An 18,905-nucleotide genomic window follows, 5' to 3' on the forward strand; every position below is an offset into this window, starting at 1 on the left:
TTCCAGTAATAAATGGAAAGGTCCTAACGTTGTACAAAAGACCTTGCTTTCTTCTTTTCCATCTCTGAAGCATAAACAGGTTAGTTAGAACTTACAAAGGGTATTCCATTATCCATAAGCTTTCTGTAATTTTTACTTTGAGCAATCACTACTTATTTATTATTTATTTGATTTATTATTTAATTTGTATCCCGCCCTTCCTCCCAGCAGGAGCCCAGGGAGGCAAACAAAGCACTAAAATCACTTTAAAACATCATGAAAATAGATCTTAAAATACATTAAAACAAAACAGCGTTAAAAACAATTTAAAAAAACAACTTTAAAAAAGGATTAAAAACATTGAGAAAACATATTAAACTTACGTTTTTCTCTTTTTTATTCAAGTGTATTTATGATTGTGACAGTGCTAGAATATGACAGATTTATTGTTTACTTAACCCATTAAATAAGCAGATGTAAAATGCACCGGCAAGTAGGTCATCATGACATAACCTGCCTGCCAGTCTTGAGGGGGGGCCCCCCTTGAAAACAGTTCCGGGGTCCCTGCTTGCATTTATATCTCTGCTAAGAAGTAGGACCATGAAACTATTCCTATTTCACACATATTTTTAAAATACCAAACATAAATCCAGGTTGAACCAAATCAAATATTTTATTAGATTTTCTTTCTCCTTACATTCTGTGTGTTTCTGTGAGTGCAGCTGAAAAGGGAATTATTTCCTCACCATGTGGCTCAAATTGGGGCAAACCAGCCGCTGCCAAGACCATTCTTAAATCAAAGCCATACACATCCTTGGAAGCACATTTAAAAGGTTTCTTACAACAAGCATGTTTTGAATTAGATTTTATGATGATAGAAGAAAGTAAAGTACCATCTGTTCTAAAAAATGAAGTGGGATTAATAAACAGTTAAAGTTCTTTTAATCAGCTAACAACCTTCATTTTGCCCAATTAAGTTAATACTAATGTCTCACTTCGGGAGATATTTTGAGATTATTCAATTAAAATAATACTTGCTACTGAGTAATTTAATCATAAGCATCTCCAGTTAAAATGATACCTGATGAGAATAAAAGATTTAAGCTTTTAAATCAAGGATGAGGAGTCTTTAACTCTCGAGATGTTGTTGGACTCCAATTCATATCAGCCCCACACAGCACAACCCATTGTAAGAAATTATGGGAGTTGTAGTCCAGTGACTTTCCATCTTGCTTTCAAGCTTTGCTCTGCCTGGGGCTGTTGTATATAAAGGCCTGTGACTTAGATAATAAATAAGTTTCTGTAGCATCCCATGAGTGGAATTCTGCTCACAGGATGCTCTCACCAGTATTTATTTGCTGCAGCGCTAGCAGTGCCTCAGTTAGATCCTGTAAGCTACCAACCAGGCTTGACAACAGTGTATTTGTTTTGTCCATGAATTGTTACTGATCTCTGAAGCTTTCCATCTCTGCCCTATCAAAGGATTCCTGCATATTTTCTAGGATATGGCTATCCCAATTCATTGTACCAATGAAGTCTTCACAGATGTTTCTCTCCTGCTTGGCATTTTCTTTTCCATTATTGCTTTCCTCCTTTGCCAGCTCAAGGAAGGATTTCATTACAGCCCCAGAGTGTTGTATCCTCCTGGGTTCCTCCTGGGAAGAACCTAATCAAGTGGAGAGTTTTCAAATGTGTAACAAGTAACCACACCCACTTTTGTGGACCAGAAGGAATAGATTTCAGCACCTTGGACAGCTCGTTGAAAGTATGGACTAAAACCCAGAGCAGATTCCAATGTCCCACTGACACAGAGCCACCAGCCACCACTGTTGTGGACAGCAGGATCTAGAATCAATATAGAGTGAGAGCAGCATGTTGAGGACCAGCATGAACAATTCCAGATTGAGAAAAAACTACATTTTTGTGCTTCAGATGGGTTCGTGTTGTAGGCCCCAACTTTGGTCAAGACTTTGCAAATATTAAGGGAGTGATGGGGAGTGTCAAGAATTCTAACTGGAGGTCAACTCCCAAGCCCAAGGCAATTGATCCTTACCAGGCACAACCCGTGCCTCCCTTACCAGTGCTGAGTTAAACCAACACCAATCCTGCAAAGTAGGTAGATTGTCAGCATCCCTTTAACCTGGTCACCCACTCTGGGCCAAGGGGAAACCCAAAGTGCTAGAAATAGACCTGCCAAGGATTCCAAAAGACAAGAGCTAATGATGCACTCCTTGTCTTGGAGCCTTAAGGCCAACTATATGATACTCTGTGGCTAAGTAGCCAAGGTGCTGGATTCAGAGCCAAATTTCCCTTGAAATGAACACACACTGGTAAATAAGAGGTAGCTTGATTAGAATAAAATATAAGTGCAAAAATATATCAGCAAAACAATTCCTTAAACCAAACACCCCTAGGGTTAGGTAAAAGACAAAATGCAGAGAGTTCAAGTCCCAAGCAAAAAATAAATCTGTCTAACCTATTCTATATTCACACAGTTTAGGAAAACAAGCAGAGTAACTTCATGGTTCCACATCGCCCCAGAGGTGTATTGCCTGGATAGCAGATGGAAGATGAAACCCCAACATTAGATAGCACCAAGGAACATTGGGGAACAAAGACCCAGAGTCTTAGTTCTACTTTTATGGAAAAAGCCCAGCAACAACCAGGAATTAAATAGCTAATCAGGATTCTTTCTGATTATTTATTTATTATTTGATTATATCCCGCCCTTTCTCTTGGCAGGAGCCCAGGGCAGCAATGATGAAATATTCGAGAGCTTTTGCGCCTAACGGTCACACACTCCTCCAACCTTCCCAAGCCTGTGGCATTGAGTACCAGTCTCAGGCTGATAAGCAGGTGTTCTTACTCACTTCTTAATTGAGTTCAGCTGTGAGAACCGACAGCCTCATGGCCTTCTAGAGGCCCTATTTCAGGCAATATGTCCCCCCCACAATTCCTTGCCATGGAACCATTTTAGTTAACAACCTTAACAAATCCGGCGTTCTCAACACATTCCCCCTTCAAGAAGATGAAATCAGAAGTTTAATACTTGTGTTTGGCCAATGGTGAAACAGAAGTTAGAAAATGAACAAAACAAAACCCTTAAAACAATTTAATAATAAAAAGAAATATTTGTATGCATCCCAAGCGTGTCAGGCTACCTCTTTAGCCTAAAACTATAAAAAGCATCTATTCAAAAAAGAATGTAAAAGAGGACCATTAAAAAGGATTGTAAAAAGACTTAGAAAAATGACTAAAAATTAAGAAAAGATAAAATTTGGGTCAATCCAAAAATCAGGTCCACAAATCCATAGCTTAGGTCAGCATAGCCATAAAATCAGTCATCTGGAGCATAGGCCCGAGACAAGCTATCAGCAACAACATAGTCTCACCCTTTGATGTGTGTGACAGTAAAATCAAAATCTTGCAAGGCTAAACTCCACCTCAAAAGTTTTTTGTTGCAGTTTTTCATCTTGAAGAGCCAGCACAATAGCGAATCATCAGTCTGCAACTGAAAATGCAGCCTGCACAGATATGGATATAGGCGCTTCAATGCCCACCAAATTGCTAGGCACTCCTTTTCAATAGTATCCAAATTATGCTCTCTGGGCAGAAGTTTTTTTACTGACATAAGCAATAGGGTGCAAATCTCCAAGTAAATCAGTTTGCATCAAGGCAGCTCCAATTCAGTTTGGACAACAAAAGGTGCAGAAAAATCAGGAGCTTTCAAAATAGGGTAGTTATTTAACAAAAACTTTAAAGCATCAAAGGCTGGTTGATCAGACAACTGAACCTGATTGGGTTGGTGTTTCCTGCAAAGATCAGTCAGGGGAGCAGCCACACTACTGAAGTGAGGGGCAAACATGCGAGAGTAGCCAGCCAAGCCCAGAAAAGACTGAATTTGCTTCTTAGTGCAAGGCACAGGCCAATTCTGTATAGCCTTGATCTTAGCATCAAGGGGTTTCACACTTCCCCCACCCACACGATGTCCCAGGTAAACCACCTTCCCCAACCCAAATTGACACTTTTGAGCCTTCACTGTGAGGCCAACTTCCTGAAGCCTCTGAAACACAGTATGCAAGTGTTGAACATGTGAATACAAATCTAAACTGAAAATAGGAATGTCATCCAAATAAGCACATGCAAATTCATTTTCATTCAATAAAGTCTAAATTAGTCTCTGGGAGGAGCTGGGACCATTTTTCAATCCGAAGGGGGAAACTTTAACCTGGAACAGTCCTAGATGAGTCACAAAGGCACAGTTCAAGTTGGCAGCCTCATCCAGAGGCACCTGCCAGAGTAGTTATGTACTTGGCAGCTCCCAAAAGCTCAATCAAATGGTCCATTCTAGGCACAGGATAAGGATCCACTTGAGTAACTTGGTTGATCCTCCTATAGTCCGCACAGAAGCGGGCCTCATTAGCCTTCTTCTTGGCCACCAGAACAATGGGTGAAGACCATGGACTAGTTGATGACTCAATAACTCCAAGCTCCAGAATAGCCTGGATATCCTTCTCCACCATCTCTGCATGTGGTCCAGTAACACAATAAAGTTGCGACTGGATTGGTGGGTGGTCACCAATAACGATAGAATGAGTGGCCAAATGAGTCCTACCAGGCCTACTGGAAAAAATGGCCTGGAACTCTGACATAACTTTAAACAGTTGGGCCTGCTGCTCATACGACAAGTGTCAGGTAGAAAGGATTCAGAAATGCCCCCCTCCTGCTGACTTTCAGCCACTAAGTCCACAAAATCTTTTGCATTCTCTTTTGCAGCAGTATAGGCCAATACTAAACCCTTTCTGGAGAAATATTGTTTCATCATGTTGACATGAAACACTCTAGGCCACTTGGAAGAGTTGGGATAAGCCAGCAAGTAATTAGTACCACAACGTTTCTTTTACCAGTAGGAGTCCTTCCTAGATCACTGATAACTTGTTGCCTGGAAATGGTTTCAAATCCAGGACTTCACTCCCCACAGCAAATTGCCAGGCCTTGGCTTGAGAATCATACAAAGCCTTTTGTTGCTGTTGAGCTTCCCCCAAGTTCTTATGGGTCACCTCTAGCACATCCTTCAGGGTGTTTTGCAAATTCTGCATGTAAGAAACAATTGAAACAGGGATAGACTCCAATTTCCCCTCCCACTCTGCCTTGAATAATGAAAGAGGTCTAACCAGGTCTCTTCCAAAGACCAACTGATTAGGAGAAAACCCCAAACCCTCTTGAGGGGCATCCTAATAAGCAAACATCAAATAAGGTACAGCTACTGTAAGTCCCAGTCAGATGGATGTTTCAACTCATATGCCTTTAACATATGGTTGATAGTCAAATTCAGTCTCTCACACAGTCCATTAATTTGGTGGCAAGCAGCAACAGATGTAAGGTGTTCAATGCCAGCAATCTCCCACAGCTTCTGGGTCAGCTTGGCCACAAACCCAAGGCCTTGGTCAGAAATGACAGTGTGGAGGAAATTTGAAGCCACTATATTAATGTGGTCAGACTCGTTTTTCCACAACAATAGGCTTAGGGCACCCCGAATGAGAAAACAGTTCCAAGAGGGCCTCTGCAATATTTGAGGCAGTTATACCAGACAGGGAAACAGCTTCAGCAAAATACGTAGCATAATCAATACAGATCAAAATGAAAAGCTCCCCCCACCCCGGTAGGACCCTAATTGTCCACTCCAATCTTGGAGTGTCTTCAGGTGTCAGTGGGGGACTGCAGGCACTTCTGGGATGGAGGGACCCCAAAAAGACAGGTGATTTTGCCTTTGTTTCCCTCAATGGTCACAATGCCTTCACCAGGGTTCCTGACTTTCCTATTCATTTTGGTCCACTCTAGCAAGAATACCTGCTGGAAAATGCTAAAAAAATGGACGTTCCTTGTCCCCATGACTCTCATATGGAGGCTCATGCGGTCAAAGGGGAGGTGTAGGGATGTATGGACATACTGTGCTATTTCTACTGCCTGGCTTGCTGCAGCATTTCCTGTAAATTGCATGAAGTTACATGCTTAAAAACACCTCAACACCCCCATCTTCTAAAGACTTAGAGACTGCCCAGGGCACATACTTTGGCAAATGACCCACTTTGCAAAGTTCAAATTTTGTCATTGCTACTGCTTTCCCCCTCACTCATCCACGAGAGCCACAGCTCAACGAGAACATGGGTTGTCTCTCCTTGGCTGCCCCATGAGTAAGCCTTGTATGCTAAAGGTCCACACACTAAAAAGAAAGACTTTTCTCTCCCCTAGACAAACAGAACCACACATAACCCAAGAAGCCTAGGTGCAAAGACTGTGCCTTCAACCCAGACCTCCTTCTGGACCTGGTGAGCTATGTTCTGGACTTAGAGAACAAGAAGAATTTCCCTGGTACCTGGATGAGGCTCCCCGGGTATCTGAGAGTTCGACCCCCGGACAATCTGTTCCCCTGCAACCTCGGGGAAGAGCAAGAAGAAACAGATGAGGTATTGTCTCCACTCCTGGAGCACTCATACAATATTAATGCTAACTGTGGCGGGAATTCTCTTCTGGTAGATTCCAACATGCTAGCATTAGTAATGTGTGGGGCCACCTTTCTTGACTGATATCGGACCCTGAGGGCCTGCCGATGGACAGCACCAAGGCCACAAAAGAGCCTGGGTAAGATACCACTGTGAGCCTATACTAACCAAGATCCACGAGTTGCTCCTGCTCTCCAGCTGACCTGGTGCCTCTACCACCTGCCAAGGGGACCAACCCACGAGAAGGCTCAGAGCAGAGGAGGCAGAGACCACTCTGGGACTGTGAGTGGCATTTTTAGCTGGACCTGGTTCATATTCTTGTTTGCCGCCCTCTACCTTCTGGCTCTTATCCTGTTTTGGGTACCGGAGAAAAAATAAGTGAAGTAATCGACTACAAAATCTTCAAGAGTTGCCTGCAGAGGCAAGCCAAACCAATACGGGAAGATGGGGAAAGGGGGTTGCTTTCTTATGTTCTCATTTGCCCTTTTCACTCTAGCTCCAGGGGCTTATAGACCTGGCACCCGAAAAGTCACCCCTACCCATAATGAATTTGGCCACATGAACACCAAGAGTATGATTATTAGGAATACCTCAACACAACATTCCATGAAGCCCATGGGTCCAAGGCATTTCTTTCATTTAGCAGAGTTTTCCTGGCCTATATGTATTCAGCTGCCTGTATTCTTGAAGTGTTGGGAAACATAGTGGTTCTTATCATTTTCATTGTTTATGAAAAGGTGCAAGTATCAACAGAAGTGTTTCTGATGAGCTTCGCTATAGCAGATTTGTGTTTTCTTTGTATATTACCATTCTGGGCGTATTCTGCCACCTGTGATTTTTTCCACTCTTCCATGCCAAATCATTCAAGGCCTCTACACCTTGAATCTATATGGTTCCATGTTAACTCTTACATGTATAACCATTGACAGGTACTTTGCTATTGTCCGAGCCGTCCAAGTCAATCACTGTAAAGCCAAAAGAGTAGTCTGGGGAAAGGCAGTTTGCACCTTGGTATGGGTAATTGCTATGGCATTCGCATTGCCGCAATCTTTATTTAGTGCTCAGGATGAATATGATAAAAAGGTATGCATTGCAATTTACCCTACAAGGTTTATTGGAGCTGTTTACAGAAGTTACTCAGATGGCTCTTTTGGTCATGGCTATTTGTTACTCAACCATTGTGAAACATTATGCCAGGCCAAGTGTTTCCGCAAGTATAAATCCCTAAAAATAATATTTGCTATTTGTTGGGGTGTTCATTGTTACACAGGCACCCTTCAATCTGTTGAAGTTTATTTGGGTGGTACACTGGAGTATTGTTCTGGATGAGACGTTTGATTATGTTTTGATCATAACCGAGGCCATTGCTTACTTCCTCAGCTGTCTCAACCCCATTCTCTATTTCTTAATCGGGGTAAAGTTCAGAAATAATTTGGCAAAAATTCTTGGGAGCCAGGGATGTGCAAAATTTCACCAGGCCTCAAAGACTGATGACATGGAGGTAAAGGAGGATAGGAGACAAGGAGGAGCCTTTATGATAAAGGTGGCAGCAAAGGCTGCCAATGGGGGGGAGATGTGGAGGAAATTTGAAGCAACTGGAATCCATCTTTGCTTAGCATCCATTTTGTTCTCTCAGAGAATAACTTTTAAAAACAGTGTCATTTTCTGTGAGGATGACTGGGCGCATAGACAGGCTGCTTATTTTTTGCTTGGGACTTGAACTCTCTGCATTTTGTATTTTACCTAACCCTAGGGGTGTTTGGTTTAAGGAATTATTTTGCTGATATATTTTTGCACTTACCGTATATTCCGGCGTATAAGACGACTGGGCGTATAAGACGACCCCCAACTTTTGAGAAGATTTTCCTGGGTTAAAAAGTCATCTTATACACCAGAATATACGGTACTAATACACTACTGGATCACAACCTGATTTAAAGGAAGCGTGCGTGCGCGCGTGTTGTGATGGTCTGAGAGGGAACGCGCCTTGTCAGACGGAGTGGAAGAAATCTGCCAGCTTAAGGAGGGCACAGCGCCCGTGCTGTCTCGGAGGGAGAGGGCCTTCTCCGCGCTCATCCCTCTCCTCCTGCCTCCTTGCCTCAGGCCAGCGGGTGTGCGCTTGCGCTGGGCTCGTCCTTGTCAAAATAGGGAGGCGATAGTCACGGGAGCGTGTGCGCTTGCCTTGCCTGAGCGAGCCCTTCTCTACAAGCTTGCCGGACCTGGGGAGGACAACGAACAACTCCCCCCCCCGAGGAGACAGAGGTGCGCTCCCTACGGCACCCCGCCCTGCTGTCGGAGGCTGCAGCTACCTGTGAGTCTTAGTATTGGGGGCGATAGTATTGGGGGCGCTTGGTAGCAACAGGGTTGCCTTCGCGTGAGGTGGGGTGACTGTCACCCCCCCAGCTCGAGGCCAGCATCCAGCCAGCCGGTTTGCTTTCATACGGTTGCCGCATACGGCGGGGATGCGGCCGCGGCCGTTTTTGAGCTCCCCCCACCATATGCGGCGACCGCAGATTCTCCAGTCCGGCTCAGAAGTTTCAGCACCCGCCCTATAAGACGACACCCGGCGTATAAGACGATCCCCGACTTTTGAGAAGATTTTCCTGGGTTAAAAAGTCGTTTTATACGCCGGAATATACGCTATATTTTATTCTAATCAAGCTACCTCTTATTTACCAGTGTGTGTTCATTTCAAGGGAAATTTGGCTCTGAATCCAGCACCTTGGCTACTTAGCCACAGAGTATCATTTAGTTGGCCTTAAGGCTCCAAGACAAGGAGTGCATCATTAGCTCTTGTCTTTTGGAATCCTTGGCAGGTCTATTTCTAGCACTTTGGGTTTCCCCTTGGCCCAGAGTGGGTGACCAGGTTAAAGGGATGCTGACAATCTACCTACTTTGCAGGATTGGTGTTGGTTTAACTCAGCACTGGTAAGGGAGACACGAGTTGTGCCTGGTCAGGATCAATTGCCTTGGGCTTGGGAGTTGACCACCTGCTTGCCTGCCCACCTTGCTTTCTTCACTCACTCAGTCCGGTGGCCTCTCAAGCCAGGGGGGCAGCTCCTGCGGGCCAGGCACGCCTCGCACTCCCTGGTCTCTCACCTGCCTTGTTCTCTGGCCAGATCTCGGTGCCGCTGGCCAGGTCTCAGTGCTTGTTGTTGGCATCTGTGTGGCCTTTGGACAGAAGACTGGGAGAAGCTTCCCCCGTTTCGCGCTCAGCAGCTACTGAGGCGGCATTTGCAGTCATGGAGCTGCAAAGCGAGGGAGTCAGTTCCACTCCAGCGGGAGAGCATTATAATAGCATTCTATATTAATGTGGTCAGACTCCTTGTTTTTCCACAACTATAGTGATAGGGCAACCCCAATGAGAAAACAGTTCTAAGAGGGCCTGTGCAATATTTGAGGCAATTACACTGGACAGGGGAACAGCTTCAGCAAAACACGTAGCATAATCAATACAGGACAAAATGAAATGGCCAAGGTGCTGGATTCAGAGCCAAATTTCTCCTCTTAACAAACCAGGCATTCTTGACATGGAGAGTGACATTGAAATATGTTGACAGGATGTTACAAGAAAATGCCACAGATATTGTTTGCTATATTAGTAGGAATTTATCCTGTCATAATGCTTGTGAAATCCTGCTTAAGTTGTACCATGGAACAAAAGCAAAAGCCTTTGAACCCAGAACAAAAACAGGAAGCGCTTAACATGTATGAGATTATTGAAATGAAAGACTATGAGAATGAAATGAATGGTTTAAAGCAAACTGAAGTGTGATATGAGGTTGATCTACATAAGCTCAAAAAGGGGAAACTGTGGAATAAAGATTTGTAGGCCCCAGCTTTGGTCAAGACTTTGCAAGTACGAATGGGGTGATAGGAGATTGACATTGAAACATGCTGACAGGATGTTACAAGGAAATGCCACAGAACATTCTGAGATAACTACTGGGGCTCAACCTTCTAAATTAGTGGTTCTTAACCTGGGGACAGTGAAAAAAGAGGGTAAGAGAAAAATAAACTCATTTGAAATGTGGTGTTGGAGGAGAGCTTTGCGCATACCATGGACTGCGAAAAAGACCAATAATTGGGTGTTAGAACAAATTAAACCAGAACTGTCACTAGAAGCTAAAATGATGAAACTGAGGTTATCCTACTTTGGACAAATCATGAAAAGACCTGATTCACTAGAAAATACCATAATGCTGGGAAAAACAAAAGGGAGTACAAAAAGAGGAAGGCCAAACAAGAGATGGAATGATTCCATAAAGGAAGCTACAGACCTGAACTTACAAGATGTGAACAGGGCAGTTCATGACAGATGCTCTTGGAGGTCACTGATTCATAGGGTCCCCATAAGTCGTAATCAACTTGAAGGCACATAACAACAAACCTGGTGTGCATGCACCCCCAGGGGTGCGAGACTTTTTCTAGGGGTGTGAGGCGGTAACTATGCAACCAAAGATTTTGGAAAACTGTCATTTATCTTAGCTAAGTTAGGCTAAAACACACATTAAAATAAAATAAAAAATAAATAAAAAATGAACGGTATTTTTTCAGAGGGTGCAAGAGCATATTTTGGAAATCCAAGGGGTGCTGGCAGTGGAAAAGGTTAAGAACCACTGTTCTAAATAGATAAATATGTGTGTGACCCTGATACTCTATCCTAGTAACTTGAAATGCTTGTGTTATATCTCTGAAAGAAAACTATAAGAATGGGCTGGAACCTTTGGGGGGGCTCAAGCATGCGTGAATTTTCTCTCCGAATGGCCATTCACTTGTTTGCTTGGCTTTGTTTGCTTTTAATAAAAGGTGCCTCTAGCAGATCTTGTTGATTCAACACAACAGAAAGCTCTGTTTTCTTCTACACTGTGTATGCAGACTTTGACTGGGGAATTTTCCTGACCCCATCTGCTGCCAAGGTACAGATAAAAAAAAGCAGCATCTAAGATGCATTTACACCATGGGCAGAACTTTACCCAATTTATATAAACCTTACAAGTAACTAAATTTTGATGAGCTGTGCATTCCAAAAGGTGGTGGTGGTGGTGGCTATTAAAATTTCTGTACAACCCTTCCTCCTAGAAGGAGCCCAGGGCGGCAAACAAGACACAAAACACAGTAAACATCTTAGAACATCTCAAAACCAAAACATTTTTTAAAAATCGGAAAAGCATCTTTAAAAAAAAGCTTTAAAAACATCTTAAGAAGCAGTTCCGACACTGACGAAGACTGGGAAAAGGTCTCTACTTAAAAGACTTGTTGAAAGAAGAAGGTCTTCAGTAGGCGCCAAAAAGATGACAGAGATGGCACTTGTCTAATATTAAAGGGAGGGAATTCCAAAAGGCAGGTGCCACAGTACTAAAGGTCCTTAAGCCAAAGACCTGAAAACCTGGAAGATAGGTAGGCAACCAGTGCCACACCACCATCATGCCAAAACCTGACCCCATTGCTGCAAAGGAGCAGATAGAAACAGCACAACATTCAAACTTTTATCTACCGCAGTCAGGGTCAGAAACGTGCCAATCTGTATAATCCTTAGAGACAGCTAAACAGTGCATCTACAGAGCCATCCAGCAGGGGAACCCGTCAAACTCCTCATGGGACAATTCTTATTTATTTATTTAAACAGTTAAGAGGCTCTATTGCCCTTGGAAACTCTTCCTTTGCCCCCAATGACTTGGAAGAAGCCAGCTCTTCACAGAAGCAATCTGCTCCTCCTGTTGTAGTGACTTCTGAGAAAAGGCAGGAAAGTTCTCAGCTGAAAGAGAACTCCCTTGCCCTCTGTTAGGGATGGAAAGATCTACCAATTTCAGTTCTCTCAGTTTGTCATATTTCCAGTCTTAAATTCATTTCTCCACATTCCTGCAGCAATTTGCAATTTTAAAAAATTGTGAAAATTCTCCAGCATTTTAGTGCTAATTTCCCCTAATAAACATATTTTTGTAGTCAATTTTGACTTACACATTTCCCAAGCCGTTTCTTGTCATATAATGCATTATTGCATTTTATTTTCACTCATCTATTCATTTTTATGCACCTTAGCATATGCATTTTTCTTAAACATTGTTTGGTTGGCGAACTGCGTTGCAAAATTCAAATAGGTGCTAATTTCAAAGGATGGCTGTGTTTTAGTTCTCCTGTTTCAAAAAGTGTGAATTTGATACATTTGGCTTCAAATGCAAACTGAATAGAATTCCTCGCCCATCCCTACCCTCTGCCCAGATAGCTCATTTCACCTTCTAGATCTAAGGTGGAGGAGCGTTTAACACTTTCTACACAACAAAGTTTTTAAACTCTTGATTTGCCTCACCAGCCAGCCCACCACCTCTTCCATTGCTGAGATGGGGGAGGGATCAGACGCAAGCAACCTCTTAGTGTACACATCTTTACTCTTTGAATTGTATCAGATTCTTCCGCTCCAGTGGGCCGAATGGGGACAGCGATGTCTTAGGCCAATGCACATTCATTACCAGCCCCTGCTCTGCCCAGGATATTGTCATGATGCTCCGATCGTTAGCGTGTGCATACAGATGTTTGTTTATCTGTGCACATGTACCTTCCTTTTTTTTCTTTTGTGTTCAGTGCACATGCAGTATTCCGGAAGTTCCTCTTCCCCTCGCAAGGACAGGGATGTGGAAGCCTCCAGGCTGAGGTTTGCATTAGCCCCATTCTGGTGGGATTGGGATGGGATGCAGCCTTTTTATTTCTCACACACCAGATCGGGGAAAACCTGTGGTGAACTGCCATTTCTAATGTCTGCTATTACAGCACCCTTGAAATAATTGACATTGAAATAGCAGGCATTGAAATAAGCCTCTCTTCCCCCCACTCCTCCAGTCTTAATGAAGGAGCTGTGTTGCCAGGATGTGGATATTAGCTTTACTGTTTCTACAGCACAGCTCAGACTGCTCCACAGGGATGATTTTCTGAACTGGCTCCAGTTGTAGAGGTAAAAAAAGAACTAAATCAGGGTAGAAACACACTCACCTGTGGGTTCCAGTGCATATTCATCTCTCTTCTGAAAACAGGGTCACACAATGCTAATCAAACTCTGCCCCTTTTTACTGTACTGCTCTGGTGACTAGTGTTTTCACAGCCTCAGATGCCTTGTGTTGATCCAAAACCCCAAATAATTAGTACCCATTTAGAAAGGTATCACCTCTCTTTTTCTGGCTTTGGATAGTGTGTTGCCTTGTCTCATGAAACCTTTGTCAGCACAGGAAAAGATTTAACCTGATATATGTGAAAGGAGAGTCCGGAGTTGTACGAGGCACACAATAGGAAGGCCGAACAAGAGATGGATTGATTCCATAAAGGAAGCCACAGACCTGAACTTACAAGATCTGAACAGGGCGGTTCACGACAGATGCTCTTGGAGGTCACTGATTCATAAGGTCGCCATAAGTCGTAATCGACTTGAAGGCACATAAAAACAACAACATTCAAATAGGGACCCAATGACAACCAAGTCTATTCTGTCTATCTGCCTGTCTGCCTATTTGAAATAGGTATAGGCTGCTTTCCTATTAAAATGAACATGGCTAAAGAAACAACAGAGAAGAATAAAACAGCAGCACAAGGCTAATAAGCAACTAAGGCTACAATCCGAACCCCACTGACCCAGGAGTAGCCCCACTGAATTCAATAAGACTTACTTCTGGGTAGACATGGGGCTTCTCCAGACAACCTTTTAAATTTACTTTTTTTGTGCATTCAGGATTATTTGTGCTCTTAATGGCAATATTGGGATGGTTGCACACATTTCTGCATTCAAGTTGATTGGTACCCTCAAAGCTTTTGGCACTGTCACGTGACATAAGTAGCAATCTGTGTGTAGTCTGCAGTTTCCAGAAAATATCCTAAAACCTTTCATACCAGAATTGTTTCAGGTTTGTTTGTTTGTTTACTATCACCTTTGATGTGCTATAGCACTATGGCAATGTGGCAAATTGAAGTTGCTTCTCCCACATACTTCCCATTGATGCCATTTTTGTGGAACTGAGTGAAGGTTTGTACAGCAGCCACAGCCTGAACATTAAAGCTATAGAAGTGAAAGTATGATGGTGGTATGGTATGATGGTTTCATAGTGCAAATAACATGCTTAAATAAAAAAGGGGGTAGATAAATTGCTGCACACTCACCACTCTTTTGCAACTTGTCACTGGCTAGGGCGGCTTCACTTGTGTCAGGAGGGTCAAGAGGAAGCTTTCTAGCTGACTGAGCATTGGTAGGGTTTTGTTTTACTCAGGGACAGGTGTTTGCATGAAAGTGGAGGAAGCCCAAATGGAGAATACATGAGCGCATGCTGGTTATGTATTACTCCCAGGGCAAGAGGCAGTATGCCTCTACATAATGCCAATTGTTGGGGATCACAAGCCAGGAGAAGTCTATAGTGTCCATGTCCTGTTGTGGGCTTCCCCTCAAATGGTGGGGGGTGGCCACTGTGCAAAACAGCTGAGAAAGGATCAGTAAAAAGACAGCCAAAGATTATATTTTTTTTTTACAATAATTTTTATTCAAATTTTCATAAAACATACAAAACAAAATCATAAAACATTCAAAGACAAAAAACAAAACAAAACAAAAATGATTAAACAAAAAAATAAAATGTTGACTTCCCATTTGTCGCAGATCAAATCAGTTATAGGTCTACAATATATAACAATCCTGTCTCTTAAATTATATTATAAAATCACTTTCCTCCAGTAGTTTTTTTTTTTTTACAATAATTTTTATTCAAATTTTCATAAAACATACAAAACAAAATCATAAAACATTCAAAGACAAAAAACAAAACAAAACAAAAATGATTAAACAAAAAAATAAAATGTTGACTGAAAGACAGCCAAAGATTATCAAGGGCTTGGAGAGAAAGTGAGTAAAGGGAGAGGTTTTCTCGTATACTAGAACTTGGAGTCCTCCAATAAAATTGACGGGAAAGATTCAGGACAGACTTCTTCGCACAATATATAATTAACTTGTTTTAAGTACTCTGTATAAAAGGAATACATGTTCTAGGTATTATTTCTTACTATATTATATTTTTCTAAGCATCACACTACCTGTGAACCTGTGCAGAAGTATTCATGAGTAGCATGATGCTGTGACAGGAGACAGGGTGGTGGTGGCTATGGGGTGGCGGCAGCAGTGGCGCGTGCAAGCACCTGGTGGTGGCAGTGCAAGAAGTGCATGGCAGTGGCGGCAGCAGCACATAAGGTGCAAAGGCACCTGGGGATGATAGTACACAAGGTGTGCCTGACACTTCATGTGGCAGTGGTAGCGCATGAGGTGAATTGTGGTGGCGGAATGCCCAGCGCCTAATGTGGCGGTGGTGTGCCAAGTGACTGGTGGTGGCGACGGTGCGCAAGGTACCTGGTGGTGACAGCGTGAGGTAGTGATGGCTGCAGTGGCGTGCGGGGTGCCCAGTGGGGGTGGTGCACAGAGGAGCGAACAATTGGGGTGGAGGCAGCTGTGCTGGCTAGGGCTGGCCCTCAATGAGTGGGTTGGTCAAGGAAAAGAGGGAAGGAGGGCTGGTGACCCATAAGGGGAGGGAGAGGGGGTGCACTGATGACCTGTGGGGGGGAGAGAGCTGGCGACTCATGGGCGGGGGAGGGAGGGGGAGCACTGGCAACCCATGAGAGGGAGTGCCGGTGATAGGCAGGGTTGATGAATGAAGCAAGCGGGGGTGGAGCCCCTAGTTCTACAAATAAATATGTTTACTGTTTTAACTATCTGTGTTCTAGGCTGGGTGCATTGCTCACTCCATGTGTCGTGTGTGAATATATTCAAACAAGAATATATAGAGGAAGAGTTCTATTGCTCTAACTCAGTAGGAGGTGGCAGCAGATATTGTGACAACCATTATGGGAAATCTGAACTCAGCAGAGCAAGTGAGCAGTTCACCTAGCAACCTCCAAGGGACCAAGGCCGTGTAGGGGACCCCAGAAATGTGTCTCCAGGATATAAACAGAAGCAGAAGAAATCCTACTTACATTAACATTAAACAATGTCTCTTTTGACTGCCTCTCCAGAAGAAACACAAACTTCTAATCCCTCCAAAACACAAAAATGTATATGTAAAATTATCAATTAATATAATCTCCTACAAAAATATATCTAGGACTCCAGTCTATCTGAAACAATTGCTAACAATCTCTCTATCCTTATCTGCTCTGTGCCCCCTCCCTCTCCCACTTTCTCCTAACTCTCTCACTGGAAAACCCTGGCAGACTTTTAAGCCACCAGCAAGAGATGTCAGAAAGAAGGATGTGTTACTGTTACCTTGACAACCAGCCTGCCTTAACAGTGGGCACTGCTCCTCTTGAATCTAGATTCTGGACTTTTTTTCTCAAAAGTTTACTGACTGCTTCCTTAAGTCACCCAATGTGATGTCAATTTTCTTTGAGGGGTGGGGAGAAATATTTGAAGCAACCCTTAGTGGAGGGGCATTCTCAGGATGACTGCCATATTTGGGCTCAGGAAGAAACATTTCTCCACTGACTGACAATCCTAAGATTTTGTTTTTGCTTTCCTCTGTGGTATGTGGCTTGATTCCCTTGCATGAAATACCAGGAGATATTTGCTTTGGCACTCAGTCCTGTCCCCAGCCCCCAACAAATAATTGAGAGGGGTGGCTTCCAATTTAACACTTTACCAGGCTGAGTCTTGTGTTTGGGGTTGGTGTTGAAGCTCCAGCGGGGGCGGGAGAGGGAGGGAGGGAGTCTGTTGGGAATGTATAGGATCCTGACTACACTATGATGATGTTATGCTGATGCTAGTGGCTGGTGATGTAGTAAAAATTGCACTCCAACAATACAGTCAATATTCTGTATAGCTAATTGCTGAAGAACAAAGGAAAACTGGAGGCACAGGTTGAGGATTGGAATGCCAATCTGAACAGCTGGAGCAATTTCGACAGTGTGAGTGATCTCTGCAACATTTGCTGTCCATGCTCACAAGACTATGTTTCCTTCTGGTTACTTTCCGCCTCTTGCTCAATACACCAGACTTACCAATGAGAGAGACTACTCTTTTTAACATGAAAACTGAACATCAGAAAAGAAAACCCACAATTCCCCTTTTGCTGGTGAAGGTCTAGTCTAGTGACATCTGAATTTACAGTGGTTCATTTCCATCCTTTTCATATAACACCTCTTAATGTAACGTAGTGCTACACCACCACTTCTGTCGCTGCTGTACCTGTGGTAAATGGTGCTGTTCTTGATGCAGGAGCTCAAACTAACCCTGTCAAAGGGCTCATCTACATGGTGGTTTAGTGTGTGTTTGGTGCTACTCACATCCCCTTTTCGTTCACATGGTTCACATGACGTTGCTGGCAAACAGAAGCTATCACACAGTTTCCCCCCTGTAATTCTGTACTAATCCTCTGGTAATTCGAAAAGGGAAGGAAAAAGTGCCTTCACTTGATATCTCTAGTGTGCACTGTGCTCCAATGCTTTTAGGTGGGTGTGTCAATCATTCCCTTCTCCATGCCCACTCCCTCCTATTCCCTTCTTTCATTTTGTTTCCTCTAGGCTGACAAGCAACTTCTGGCTGCTCTCCCCCATTCTGCAAGCCTTTTTAATATTACTGCAAACGGTGCCTTGTTTTTCTTTACCTCCTAACTTGTGTGCAAAAACATACTACTGCTCAAACAAAGATTTGTATTTCATATGTATTGTACCAGTGAAAATACAAACAATTGCACTTCCGGGTTGTTGTTTTTTAAAATAAAACTAACTGGTAGAACAAACTGAGCATGCTCGGTTGCCAGGTAACCAGAGAGAGTGGAAATGTTAAATTAGAGGGCGTGGTCATTAGGAAACTCTGCAATTGATCTTTCCACCCAGTGTGACTAGAAAACACTGCAGCTGGCACTGAGCCCTTACTGTGGACAGTTCAAATAGAAAACTGAGGTAAAAACAGCATCTTTAGTACGAAGTAATGCTGCCACGTGGATAAACCCCAAGTCCTTCATTGTAAATTTTACAGTACTGGGCTTTGGACTGATCTACAAATGTTTTCAGATCTAGCTTTTGGATCTGTCCTAATTCCTCAATGAATTGACCTAAGACTGAACAGCAGAAAGGCCCATCCATCAGCCAGAAAAGGAACACCTGCAGGTACTTTGCCTTCCTACTTCCTGTCAGAAAGAACATTTGACACCACCTTCCAGTAGCAGAGGCCTACAGTGAAGGGGAAAAAGCTCTGGCCACATCCATTAGCCAGAGAATTAAGGATTGTGTATGGCTGTGTACACACCATACCTTTAAAGCACATGCTCTCCCACCCCAAATTTTGGGAACTGTATTTTACCCATCTCAGAGCTACAGTAATGGGCATATTTAACAAAGTACAGTTCACAGGACTTTGGGGTAGGGGTTGTGCTTTGAATGCACTTTAAAGGTATAACTTTTATGTAG

At 43.2% G+C, this 18,905-nt stretch overlaps 1 pseudogene; it reads left to right on the plus strand.

The window, feature by feature from the left end:
• Nucleotides 1-6,359: 6,359 nt before the first annotated feature.
• LOC133365512 (C-X-C chemokine receptor type 6-like) lies at nucleotides 6,360-12,270 on the plus strand (annotated as a pseudogene).
• Nucleotides 12,271-18,905: the final 6,635 nt, after the last annotated feature.

The sequence above is a fragment of the Rhineura floridana genome, chromosome 10, assembly GCF_030035675.1.
Source record: "Rhineura floridana isolate rRhiFlo1 chromosome 10, rRhiFlo1.hap2, whole genome shotgun sequence".
Classification (NCBI taxonomy): Eukaryota; Metazoa; Chordata; class Lepidosauria; order Squamata; family Rhineuridae; genus Rhineura; species Rhineura floridana.